Raw genomic sequence first — 12,479 nt, forward strand, 5'->3', positions numbered from 1 at the left:
ATAGATAGATAGATAGATAGATAGATAGATAGATAGATAGATAGATAGATAGATAGATAGATAGATAGATAGATAGATAGATAAATAAATAGATAAATAAATAGATAGTTAGTCAGTTAGTTAGTTAGTTAGTTAGTTAGTTAGTTAGTTAGTTAGTCAGTTAGTCAGTTAGTCAGTTAGTTAGTTAGTTAGTTAGTTAGTTAGTTAGTTAGTTAGTTAGTTAGTTAGTTAGTTAGTTAGTCAGTCAGCCAGTCAGCCAGTCAGTTAGTTAGTTAGTTAGTCAGTCAGTCAGTCAGTCAGTCAGTCAGTCAGTTAGTTAGTTAGTTAGTTAGTTAGTTAGTTAGTTAGTTAGTTAGTTAGTTAGTTAGTTAGTTAGTTAGTTCGTTAATTCGTTAGTTCGTTAGTTTGTTAGTTAGTTAGTTAGTTAGTTAGTCAGTTAGTTAGTCAGTTAGTTCGTTAGTTCGTTAGTTCGTTAGTTCGTTAGTTAGTTAGTTAGTTAGTTAGTTAGTTAGTTAGTTAGTTAGTTAGTTAGTTAGTTAGTTAGTTAGTTAGTTAGTGTAGTTAGTTAGTTAGCGTCTGGCAGGAACTATCCTAACATCTTAGAGCTACTTCTATTTGTTGATGTACATATGTGTATTGGAAATGTTTACAAACTTATGGACAACATGTGTATGTGTGTGTTTGTTTTACAGCTTTAACTTATACAAGGATTTCCTTCAAACACACATTAACTTGCACTGTGTTTAACAGCAAAATAGTGTTTGATGTTTGAGTGGCCTCTCCTTTTGTTTTGTTGAATGTGTGGAAAACTTGTTGTTATTGTTGTCGTTATTTTGTAATCCAGTGCAACATGTAACCAATATAAATTTATAAACTGTCTATGTTTTAGATATTAGAAAGTTGTATAACAAATTATATACATTCATAGTATGTATATCATTTGGAAATAATACTTATAACTACATATTAAAAAAACAATCAAATGTATAAGCATCTTACGGTCTGGGCGCTGGTACCGTTGCTTTTTATCTAATTCAACCTTTTATCTAGTGACCTACTTCCAACGTTCCAAAGACTACGTTCAAAAAAAAAACAACAAGGATCATTAGTTTTTTTTTTCTACAAAGAAAACTTAAAACATTCTAGTTCTTAAAGAGATATTCATATCAGAAAATCCTCTTATCTAGCTTTGCAGTTTTATGAAACAAATACTGTACTACCAAGTGCTATCCCTCGATACATAAAACAAAACTAGCAATTGTGTTTCTTGTTAGTTAACGTTACTTCTAGTCTATTTAGCATTCAACAGAAGGGATTTTATTTGTGTTACGGGCATACGACAGAACGACTAACAGCAAATGATAATAAATAGAACAAAGTTGTGTAATTGAAAATTTATCGAAATTATTTAATAACTTGTGTGGTTAGATATTTAATAAACTATGATTAAAAGTACAAACATGTTAAAGGGATTTGCTTACACAGTGTTATTTAATAGACCTAAGCAGGTATTTGATGAACCAAGTATAAAGTTACTGGAGTTAAGAAACTACTTGCACAGAAAATATTGGCTTTAAAACATAGTACTTAATAGACTTAATAGTCATAGTTATGCCTTTTTCGTAGGATCTTATGTATCGTTTATTGATGGGGCCTATATTTAGCTTATTGGGTTTCCTCAATTGGCTCTAGGAACTCCAATACAACTAGAAAAATTCATCGTTTGTAGCGGTTTATATGCCTATAGCTTTATTGACACTTATTTCTTCAAAAATAGAGCAGTTATCAAGATAATCCAATATTATATGTAGAGTGATACCGACATTACACACTCAACCTTCCTCACTATGATTTAGAAGGAATGCGTCCATCTTCAATCGTCCATTCTTCAATCTTTAAAATTGTAAAGGGTTCTTGCTAATTTCCGTCTCTTATGAGGGATAACCAAACATTCAAGGATCCAATAAAGCTTACCTTTTTTGATGGACTATTCGCAAGCAACTAACGCTAGTAGGAAATCCATCAAAGACTGGACAAGCTGGAAACTAATTATATACATTCGAAATCAAGCAGTCAAACCACTCACAACCGCACCACGCCTTTTGTAGATAGAGACGAAATAGATAGACCGAAATAAGAATGACGGACAAGTTCTTACTTTTACAGAGAACACACTTGGTGTTCTCTCATACCTTGATAAGGAATACATGCAATATCCGACTCATTCAGTAAGATAACTCTCCGACACATTCATTCATAAATTTCATATCGTATACAATGAACGCCAACTAATTCCCAAGTTCACTTCTCTGTAAGGTATCTGTTGTCTTTTCGGCAACAGCACCGAACTTAGCTAGAAATAGGGATTTCACTGTCTTTTAACTAACAGTCTTCTTCCGATTATGGGTTTAAACCAAAGTCATCACGTGCAGCTTGAAGGGTCCGTTTTAATTACCGAGAAAAGACATTGTCCGAAACTTTATCTTGTCGGCTACTGGTTTCCACGGTATTAGGTTATAAGGCTGTTGTTACAGCCATGAATACAGTGACACCATCAGTATATAATAAATAAGCTCTTCTTTTCCCCCGTATTACAATCATACGATTAGGGAAAAGTTTATCGAAGACAAAGTCCGAAAATTTATCTTGTAAGCTACAGATTTAATGGGTCTCTGGTTGGAAACCAATTAAAATCCGTCAGACAAGAGTTACTGATAGCAGCTCATTTTCTTCGGATTAATATCAAACCATCAAGCTTTATCAAGGTTACATGCCTCGAGAGGATTTTCTGAACAATTTCGGACTTGCATTCAAAAGATTTCTAATGTGAAATCAGATCTTTAAAGAGAGGGCTATAACCCTAAAAATTAATAATTTGCAATGTTATGGAAAGTATGGTTAACTTTCATCTTGTCAAGCATTTAAGTACCAAATTAACAATTACCAGTAGAAGCTTTCATATAAGTTGATCTACGGGAAACCTTTTAGCCTTTCTTTTATGATAAATGGTGTCGTTCAATATACTATTTTGATTAATGTTAAGTGGAGACTCTAGATACTTAAACAAGTAAGAAGTTATATGAACTAAAAGCCCTATTTCAATTCTATGTGGCCTAGGTGAAATAATGGACCGATGTTAACCAATTTCAATAGGCTTTGTCTATAGTATCATAAAAGATCACGTGTAAAATTTCATTGAATTATCTCCAAAATTGCGACCAGTAGTTTGATTACAATGTTTAGAAGCCCTTTTTTGAGGGGTACAGTTGTATGGGGGCTAGGTGAAATAATGGATCGATCTTAACCATTTTCAATTGGGCTCGTCCCTGGGACAATAAAAGATCATGTACCAAATTTCATTCAATTTTAAAATTGCTGCCTGTAGCTTGATTACAAGGTTTACATGGACGGACGGACAGACGGACGGACATAGCTAAATCAACTCAGAAAATGATTCTAAGCCGATTGGTATACTTTAAGGTGGGTATAGGACCAATATTATTGTGCGTTACAAACATCAGCACAAACCCAATATACCCTCCCCACTAAAGTGGTGTAGGGTATAAAAAATCTAAACTAATTGCTTTTAGTATTGGTTTAAAAAAGCTTTATATTAATCTTTTGCTGAGTTTGTAATTGTCATATAATTGTTATATGTTCGTGTTATCCTTGCAAGCAATGCCGACTAATGTTCGACTCTGTTGTAAATGTTCAGTATTTCCTTAATAAAATTATTATTGATTATTTCGTTTCTAGTTTTGTTTAGTTTTGACAAAATTGATCAAAAAATAAATATTAAATCTGAATAGTTTACTTTAAATAAAAAATAATTCTATTAGAATTATACTACAAGCATTTGAGCATTTAATATCTCTATATAGACTCAAAAGTTTAATCCTTTAAAGGCGATCTACTGCACATAGCAACATTGACATACTACATACAAACAAACATTTTATCTAATTTAAATACAAGTATTATTATTTAATATCTTTCTATCTCAATCTTTATTTCAAGATGTATTAGTTAGTTTGTAACATTTTACAAATATCGATGTACATTCGTTCATTCATTCATTCACTAATTCATTCAATCACTCAGACAGACAGTCAAACATTTCATTCATTTATGTTGTACAAGCTTTATCAATCACTTAAAACTTTTGAGATTTTATTTGCAATGATTTTATTTATTTGTGATGCTGCAACAATTTGTAGAGCCACTCGAATTGTAGTTGTAAAAGGAATTTATTTTAAATGCAAAATTGTCTGCATATTGAAATTCGATTTTAGAATTTGATATTTAAATTACATCAAATACAATTTTCGTTTACATTTAAGAAAAATTGAATTTAAATTTGTTGTAATAGTTTTGCTTTTTATTACTATTTAATGGAAAAAATGGTAGAGAAGGTTAGTTTAAGCATTTTAATAGAAATTATTTTAAAATTTTTATGCCTTAATATGTGTTTAATTGTTTAATTAATGTATGTCATTTACAATATCTGGCCTAGTAACTTGTATATCTTCATTAAACCAACCACTGGTTCTTTTAATTGCATTTCCGTTTTATATACGTATAGTAACAACTTGGTTTGACAGGTGTAATTTTTGTTTTTGCCATCTTTCAGCAGCAATTGTTTTGTTACTTTGAGTTTTCTTTGCGTTACTTTGGGAATTGAAAAGGATGACCGTTTTTTATTTTAGTTATTTTTTTATACCCTTCAGCTTCGTAGGAAGGGTATATATAAGTTTGTCATTCCGTTTATAATTTCCACAATAAAATTTTCGACCCTTTAAAGTATATATGGTGAATCCTAGATAGCGGATTCTATCAAGCCATTTCCGTCTGTCTCTCCGTTGAAATCAGTTTTTTGAAGACCCCAGATAACTTCGGAATATAAATCTTCAACATGCTTTATAGAAGTTCCCTTTATAAAATCAACAAAATACGTTCATAAATAATGGACGATCTCTCCCCCGGGGCATGTTTCCTAGGTGTATTGCAATAACAGGGTAAAGAAGTACTATGAGTACCTCTATAGTGCTGCGACTATAAACTGGTGATGACATTTCACTCCCTGGCTAGTCCTTGGATGATTTGACATGGGGTGTAACAAGAGTAGCAAATAATCTGTTACTTCGGGATACACGTTGTGGCTTTGGTTTAAACCTAAGCTCGCAGAGAGTGGTGTTTGGTTAAAAGATTCATACGCGGTGATATAGAAATTTTCGTCATAACTTTTTGTTACCACAAAGCAAACTGTGGATTTATAAAAAAAAAAATTGGATTTGAGCTAATAATGCCAAAATTGCGCTTGTGCGCTGATGTTCGATTTTGTATCTACTGATAGATTCGAGGGATTCTGAGTTATATCCGTAGTTAGTCGGGTGGTTAGATGATGGTTGGAGTGATACAGGAGATGATGTGCTGAACTACTGAACTTTGTTGAAACGGAGAGAGATGGCGACGAAGTTGCTTAAACCTGAATCTTTAATTTATTAGTGATTTTCTTTCATTAGTTGAGTGTGTTGGGATTTGCTCTAAAATATGTTCAACTTATCACAGTAGGGGTTTGTAGCCACTGAAATAAGTTTTGTCAATTTAAATGGATTCTTGTTTCGGACTATCAATTACGTCCTTAAGATGCTGTTGCCGAAGCAACAGAAGACACTTCTGTCTGGGCGACATATAAGGTCTGGGAAAGCACAGAGCTGAGCCATAGATGATGAGAATACTCTAGGAATATTAGTATTCGTTACAATAGCATTATCTATAGTGATTGCCTTTTCATTGATTTTCGGGTTAGATTTAGCCTGCTTACCATACCTGTCACTACCCAACGGTTAGTGAGTTAGTTAGTTAGTTAGTTAGTTAGTTAGTAAGTTAGTTAGTTAGTTAGTTAGTTAGTTAGTTAGTTAGTTAGTTAGTTAGTTAGTTAGTTAGTTAGTTAGTTAGTTAGTTAGTTAGTTAGTTAGTTAGTTAGTTAGTTAGTTAGTTAGTTAGTTAGTTAGTAAGTTAGTTAGTTAGTTAGATAGATAGTTATTTAGTTAGTTAGTTAGTTAGTTAGTTGGTTAGTTAGTTAGTTAGTTAGTAAGTTGGTTAGTTAGTTAGTTAGTTACTTTATTCGTTAGTTCATAAACCTTGTGGTTTATCTTAAATTTAAAATTTAACCCACTTTTTCATAGATATTCATAAGCAATTTTATGAACTACTTATCAATCAAATTTCTTATGGAAATTTTGTTTTATTAACCGTTTATAAAAAACAATGTTATTTATGAATAAGGGGTTAACTCTTCAACAAATTTAGATTATCTAGCGGCATATTTAATGTCCATATACTACCAACACACTGCAAATACTGTACAAATATAACAACTTACTTGCGACCCTTCTAAATGTCCAACAAAGTAAATTACTTTATACCCAACTCGTAATAAAGAAAACAAAACCTCAAGTTTTTATTTTTTTCTTTTGGTAGAAACACTTGTGAAACTTGTAGAAGACACATAAATTATGTATGCCAAAAACTAGATGAATATAAAATTACTGTCATTTTATAAAAAAAATAAAAATTAAAATCTGTAAGAAAACTTAAACCAAATTGTTTTAAAATACCCACAAGGAAAGAACTTCATTAAAATGCACTTTGTAAATTAAACACAACAATGGAGATAGATAGAGAAACAAAGAATTACTAAATAGATACAATAAAATAACATGAAAAAAAGAAACTAAAAAACCAAAAGCAACAAAATTAAACAAAGAAGATAAAACTACTTAGTATGGATCGTCAAGCTCCGACTATATAATATCCTAAACTATTCATCAGCAGAGAATAAACTATTTAAGTTTACGTAAATGTAAGAGACCAGGAAAACTGCATCTGAACTAGAACTTAACTAGAACTAAAGTTGAACTGAACTAAAACTGAACTAGATCGATGGATACAACTTTGTAATTTTCTCTCATAACATATTAAATATCTAGGACATCAAAAATATCCATACATTCGTAGGTTATTAAAACATATACGCAAATAACTAAGATGATCATGACGACTGAAACGATGCATTAAATACTTGACGATGTATGTATGTATGGCAGTCGCCTGCCCGTAGCACCAATATCGCACACAATAAAAACAACATGAAAATAACTTTATAAACCCAGTGACACAGTAAAATAAAATAAACTTTCAACAAAAGGGAAAAAATTAAAGAAATATAAAAAAACTAAATATCCTTTATAGACAGAGACAACCCACGTTTATAAAGAAATAAAACGGAAAACAAAAGTGACTATATAGATGGGGGAGTGTGTTTGTGTATGCAGATTTTTATTATTATTATTTTTTTTTGGTAAATGTTCCATTTACAATATGACAATACAAGACAGACATACAAAACGGATGGATGGACGAAAAGGCAACCAGACATATGGAAAGAACTACAGCCAGACAAACATACTGGTTGAATGACAGAGAGACAGACAGAAAGGCATCACTACTACAGATTTGTATACTATTACGTTATTTTTATAGTTGTTGCATACAACCGATTGCAACTGATATAACGCAACAATGGATTGCAAGAAAAAAAAGTGAAGTGAAATTACAATACAGTAAATGTAAATTTTATAAAAATTATTGTAATTGTAAAAATATTTACACCATTTCAAAATTTTGCTAAAAATGCTGGCAAGTGCTGTGACACTCGCAATGAAGTAAGAACACTTTGGAACCATTTTCGCATTTATCTGCATTATGGTTGTCTACTGGTGTAATACTTGATAGAAAATTACAATAAGACCTTACATAGAGGATAGCATCAAAGGCCACGTCGATGATTGGAGTTATGCAGAACAATAGGCACGAAATTGAACCTTAGCCTTACTATGAAACTTTGGTCTTAATATCTAGTAGATTCTTCGGACAAAACCACGCCATTTGTGTACACTTGACACAAACGCTATACACAAACATCCGAAGTTTGCGATCGCATGTTGGATTGATAATATGCCACGAACTATTGACATATTTTTCGAAATCCTACAATCAATTAGGGTGAGCTTCAAGATGATCGTAGGGATGATCGTAGAGCATGACTGTCGACAGTTTTAACACGAGCACCTGGCTTGACGGGCTTTTCTCACGGTGGTCTTTTTCATCCACTGGGTATACTTAAAAACGGTCTACAATCGCCCCTTTATTCTTCAATGAAAAACTTAGGTGGCAATTTTTGTACATACCCCAGGATTGCAATAACACCAAGGCGGAGGTCTCGCCAAGGTAACATGCCCCCGGGGGGTACGAGTTAGAGCATGAGGAAAAGACAATAGAACTATGGAACACATTCATAGAAATTAAATAAAATATTTAAGAATACTGTATACTTCCGAGTATACACCAGTCTTTGAATTGCTCCGTTGATTGAATTTGCTCCGTTGATTGTTTTTCTCTATACCTAGCCACCAGTCCGTCGCACCATAGAATAGAATTGCTCTGATGACCGCTTGATATATCCTGTATATGTTTTTAGGGTTAAAGCCCCAGTTTATTGGCTTTTTACAACTATAGATCAAAATGGCTGCTTTGGAGGTCCTATTAAAAGTGTTCAGGTTTCAATTGAGTTTGCTGTTGAAGATTATGTAGAAGTATTTCGCACAGACAATATCTATTTATTTTGGGAGTTACAAATCGTAGGATCTTGTCATAAATTTGGGAGGATGTCTATAAAAGCAAACTGTGGATGATTATTTAATTCTCTTTTTGTAAATTTCTTTTGTTCAGTTTGCACGCAAAACCGCAATATCTTGGTTATTATCCATTTACTTATTCGATTATTTTATTCAACTAATTGTTTGTCCGCAAATGAATAGGACCAATTTTGCTTTGGCTCGATTAACTCCAAGACCAGAATTATGTCACCATCTTTGTAGTGGATTCTAATATCTCTTCCAAAATCTTGGGATCCTATACCAAAACTGCTATTGTAACGTCGTCTGCATATGCAGTTGTTTTGCAAGGACCTTTAGAATTTCGTTGATGTTGAGGATCCATAAAATTGGAGGTACTACCTTGCGGGGTATCTCCATTAGCTACTTTGGAGATTGTTGAGGATCCCAATTTAGATTCAATATGTCTGTATTTAGAAGCTTGTTTCAAAATAAAATATTTAATAACATTATTAGTTCCTACTTCTCTTTTGGAGGAAATTACGGCTTCCGTATTGTCATTATAGAATGCACCTTCACAGTTAAGGGATTTTCTATATGGCCTACTAGATCATGTAACGCCTTTTCGGTAGATCTACCTTATTGTGAAAGCTTGTTGTACCTTTGATTGAACACCATGTCTACAACTAGAAAACTGAATTTATCGAAAACTCTATAAAAAAAAAGAATTCATTGAAAACTCTCTATAAAACGAGAATTTATCGAAAATTTTCCATAAAGAGAGAATTTATCAAAAACTTTATAGAAAGAGAATTTGTAGAAAATTCACTATAAAAAGACAATTTATCGAAAATTCTCTATAAAACGAGAATTTGTTGAATATTCATTAGAAAAAGAGAATTGTCGAAAATTCTCCTTAAAAAGAGAATTTATCTAAAATTCTCCTTTAAAAGAGCATGTATCGAAAATGTCTTTCGAGCGATATTAAACCGGATATAGAAGAAAAGAGAGTTTATCGAAAAATTTTTATAAAAAGAGAATTTATTGAAAATTCTCAATAAAAAGAAAATTTTTGGAAAATTCACTATAAAAAGAGAATTTATCAAAAATTCTCCTAAAAAAAGAGAATTTATTAAAAATTCTCAAAAAAGAGAATTTTTCGAGATATATCTTTCGAGTGATATTATTCCGGATATAAAAGAGAGTTTATCGAAAATTCCTTATAAAAAAGAAATTTGTCGAAAATTCTCTATAAAAGAAGAATTTATCGAAAATTCACCAAAAAGAGAATTTATCGAGAATTATTTATAAAAAGATCATATATCGAAAATATCTTTCGAGCTATATTAAACCCGATATAAAAAAGAGAGTTTATCGAAAATTTGTTATAAAAAGGAAGTTTATTAAAAATTCTCTATAAAACGAGAATTTGTGGAAAATTCACTGTAAAAATAGAATTTGTCGAATATTCACTATAAAATGAGAATTTATGGAAAATTCTACTAAAAAAGAGAATTTATCAAGAATTATTTATACAAAGAGTATATTACAAAAATTTTTTTCGAGCGATATTATTCCGGATATAAAAGAAAAGAAAACTATAAATTATTTATAAAAAGAGAATTTATCGAAAATTTTGTAAAAAGAGAATTTATTGAAATTTATCGAAAATTTTTTTTATAAAAAGACCATCTCTAAAAAATAATATTAAAAATTTTCTGTAAAAAAAAAACTTTTTTTAATTTGTATTTGCTTTGTGTGTTGAAATTTGAATGAATTTATGTTTTACCCATACTATTGTGCTAAGTAGTGTAAGCTTTAGAAAACTAACTAACGCACACAAAGGCTGTAACACCGGAAATAGTGTTGAAACTATAGTTGAAATGAAGTCTATTACTTTTAATTGTTAAGACACAGAACAATACATACAGTAAAATAAAATCTAATAAAAATTGCATTTGTTGCTCTCGCAACTAAATCTAGAAAGAAAAACTATATTAAAACTATTAGAACTTAAGGTTTTTTTTGCAGAGAATAACAAACTTTTAAACTTTATTCACTGCTATGCAAAGATAATATTCTCTTACAAAAACTCTTTTTAATTGTAATTTTTCTGTGTTCTTTCTTTCATTTCAGATAAACCCCATTGGTTTGATAACGATACGTCTACGATTCAGTATGCCTACATAGGTGGCAGTGTCAATATTTCTTGTGATGCGATGGGTGAGCCACCACCATCGTTTACTTGGCTACACGACAGTCATCCAATAATGGGAAAAAACTATCGTTTATTTTATGCCGATTACGGTTCAACTCTACAAATACACGTATTGAATTCCTCACATCTGGGTGATTACAAGTGTAAAGTGGCAAATCCATTGGGCATGTTAGAGCGTATTATTAAACTGAAGAAGGGACAAAAACCAGCAGGAATTTCATACTTTCAAGTGCGGCGTGTATTTACGGATGGTTTTGATTTGGACATACGTTCGGTGAAACCGTCCAATATCGAGGACAATATGCATACGTTGGGCTATCGTGTAGAGTATATGAGCGAACAGGAATTCAAATACAGTGCTGGTAATTGGAGTTATGCTAAGCGAAAAGATTTTCTATTTCACAGAGGTAAATATCAAGTAGATGATAGATAGTCAGATAGATAGATGGGCAATGAATATGCAAACGAAATTGAAAATTGAATAAAAAAAACTTGTGTGGAGAAAAAGGAAATGAAATGTCTGTCTATGTGTGTGTATATCGCAGAGTGAGTTTAGTGCGTGGAAATTGAAAAGGAAAAGGTTTAGTGACAATACAGATTTGTGGGCAAACAATTAGTTGAATAGAATAAGCGCACAAATGGGAAATAACCAAGATATTGCGGTTTTGCGTGCAATCTTAAAAAAAGAGAATTAAATAAACCTCCACAGTTTGCTTTTATAGACATCCTCCCAAATTTATGACCCCCAATTAAATATATTATTAATCTAATCATTTCTTAAAATCTCTCTTTTTTTACTCTTTCAGATGGTCGCCGTTTTGTGATTTCAAACCTCAAATCTAATACCACATATTTAATGCATGCCGCTTCGCACAATTTAGCCGGCCTCAGTGATTGGAGTTCAGTGAAAATATTTCACACGCTCGTTAATTTTGGCAGTCATACGGTTACACTGCTGTTTCATCATGTCTTAATTATCATCACTTTAGGTTTCATAGTCAACTCATCTCTCAAACACTTTTAATTTCCGTTTTCATAGCTTTTAACGAAAAATTATAATAATTTTTTTGTTTGTTGTTAATTTATTTATATAATTATTGCCTTTTTATGTTTAACAAATTTTAGTCGAAATGCATAACGCGTGAGAAAAAGAACCAGAATCGATTAAATGTTTAAAGCTTAGCTTAATATTAACTGAAAAGATACAAAGTCAAAATATACGTATAATTACAATTTTATTTAATAGAAAAACTTATTTATTTAGTCAAACGAAGTAACTATACAAGTTAATCTGTGGAATTTTTATTTTGATTAGTTAGTTTATTTGTTATTTTAGCATTAATTTCTAAGTACCTTCTTTAGATATGATTTAAATATGGAAAATATGATCCAAATATTACTTACACTATCCTACAAAACAAATAAAAAACTAGAAAAATAGTTCAGTTAAAATTCGCTTCTACAATTCCTATTTACTACTTCTGTTCTAGTTCTGTTCTAGTTCTATTCTAGTTCTGTTCTAGTTCTGTTCTAGTTCTGTTCTAGTTCTGTTCTAGTTCTGTTCTAGTTCTGTTCTAGTTCTG

At 31.4% G+C, this 12,479-nt stretch overlaps 1 protein-coding gene across 1 annotated transcript in view; it reads right to left on the minus strand.

The window, feature by feature from the left end:
- The window catches only part of LOC111679230 (neural cell adhesion molecule 1-B), a 32,856-nt gene that overhangs the window by 2,648 nt on the left and 17,729 nt on the right, over positions 1-12,479 (minus strand). The window lies entirely within an intron of this gene.

Source organism: Lucilia cuprina, chromosome 2 (genome assembly GCF_022045245.1).
Source record: "Lucilia cuprina isolate Lc7/37 chromosome 2, ASM2204524v1, whole genome shotgun sequence".
NCBI lineage: Eukaryota > Metazoa > Arthropoda > Insecta > Diptera > Calliphoridae > Lucilia > Lucilia cuprina.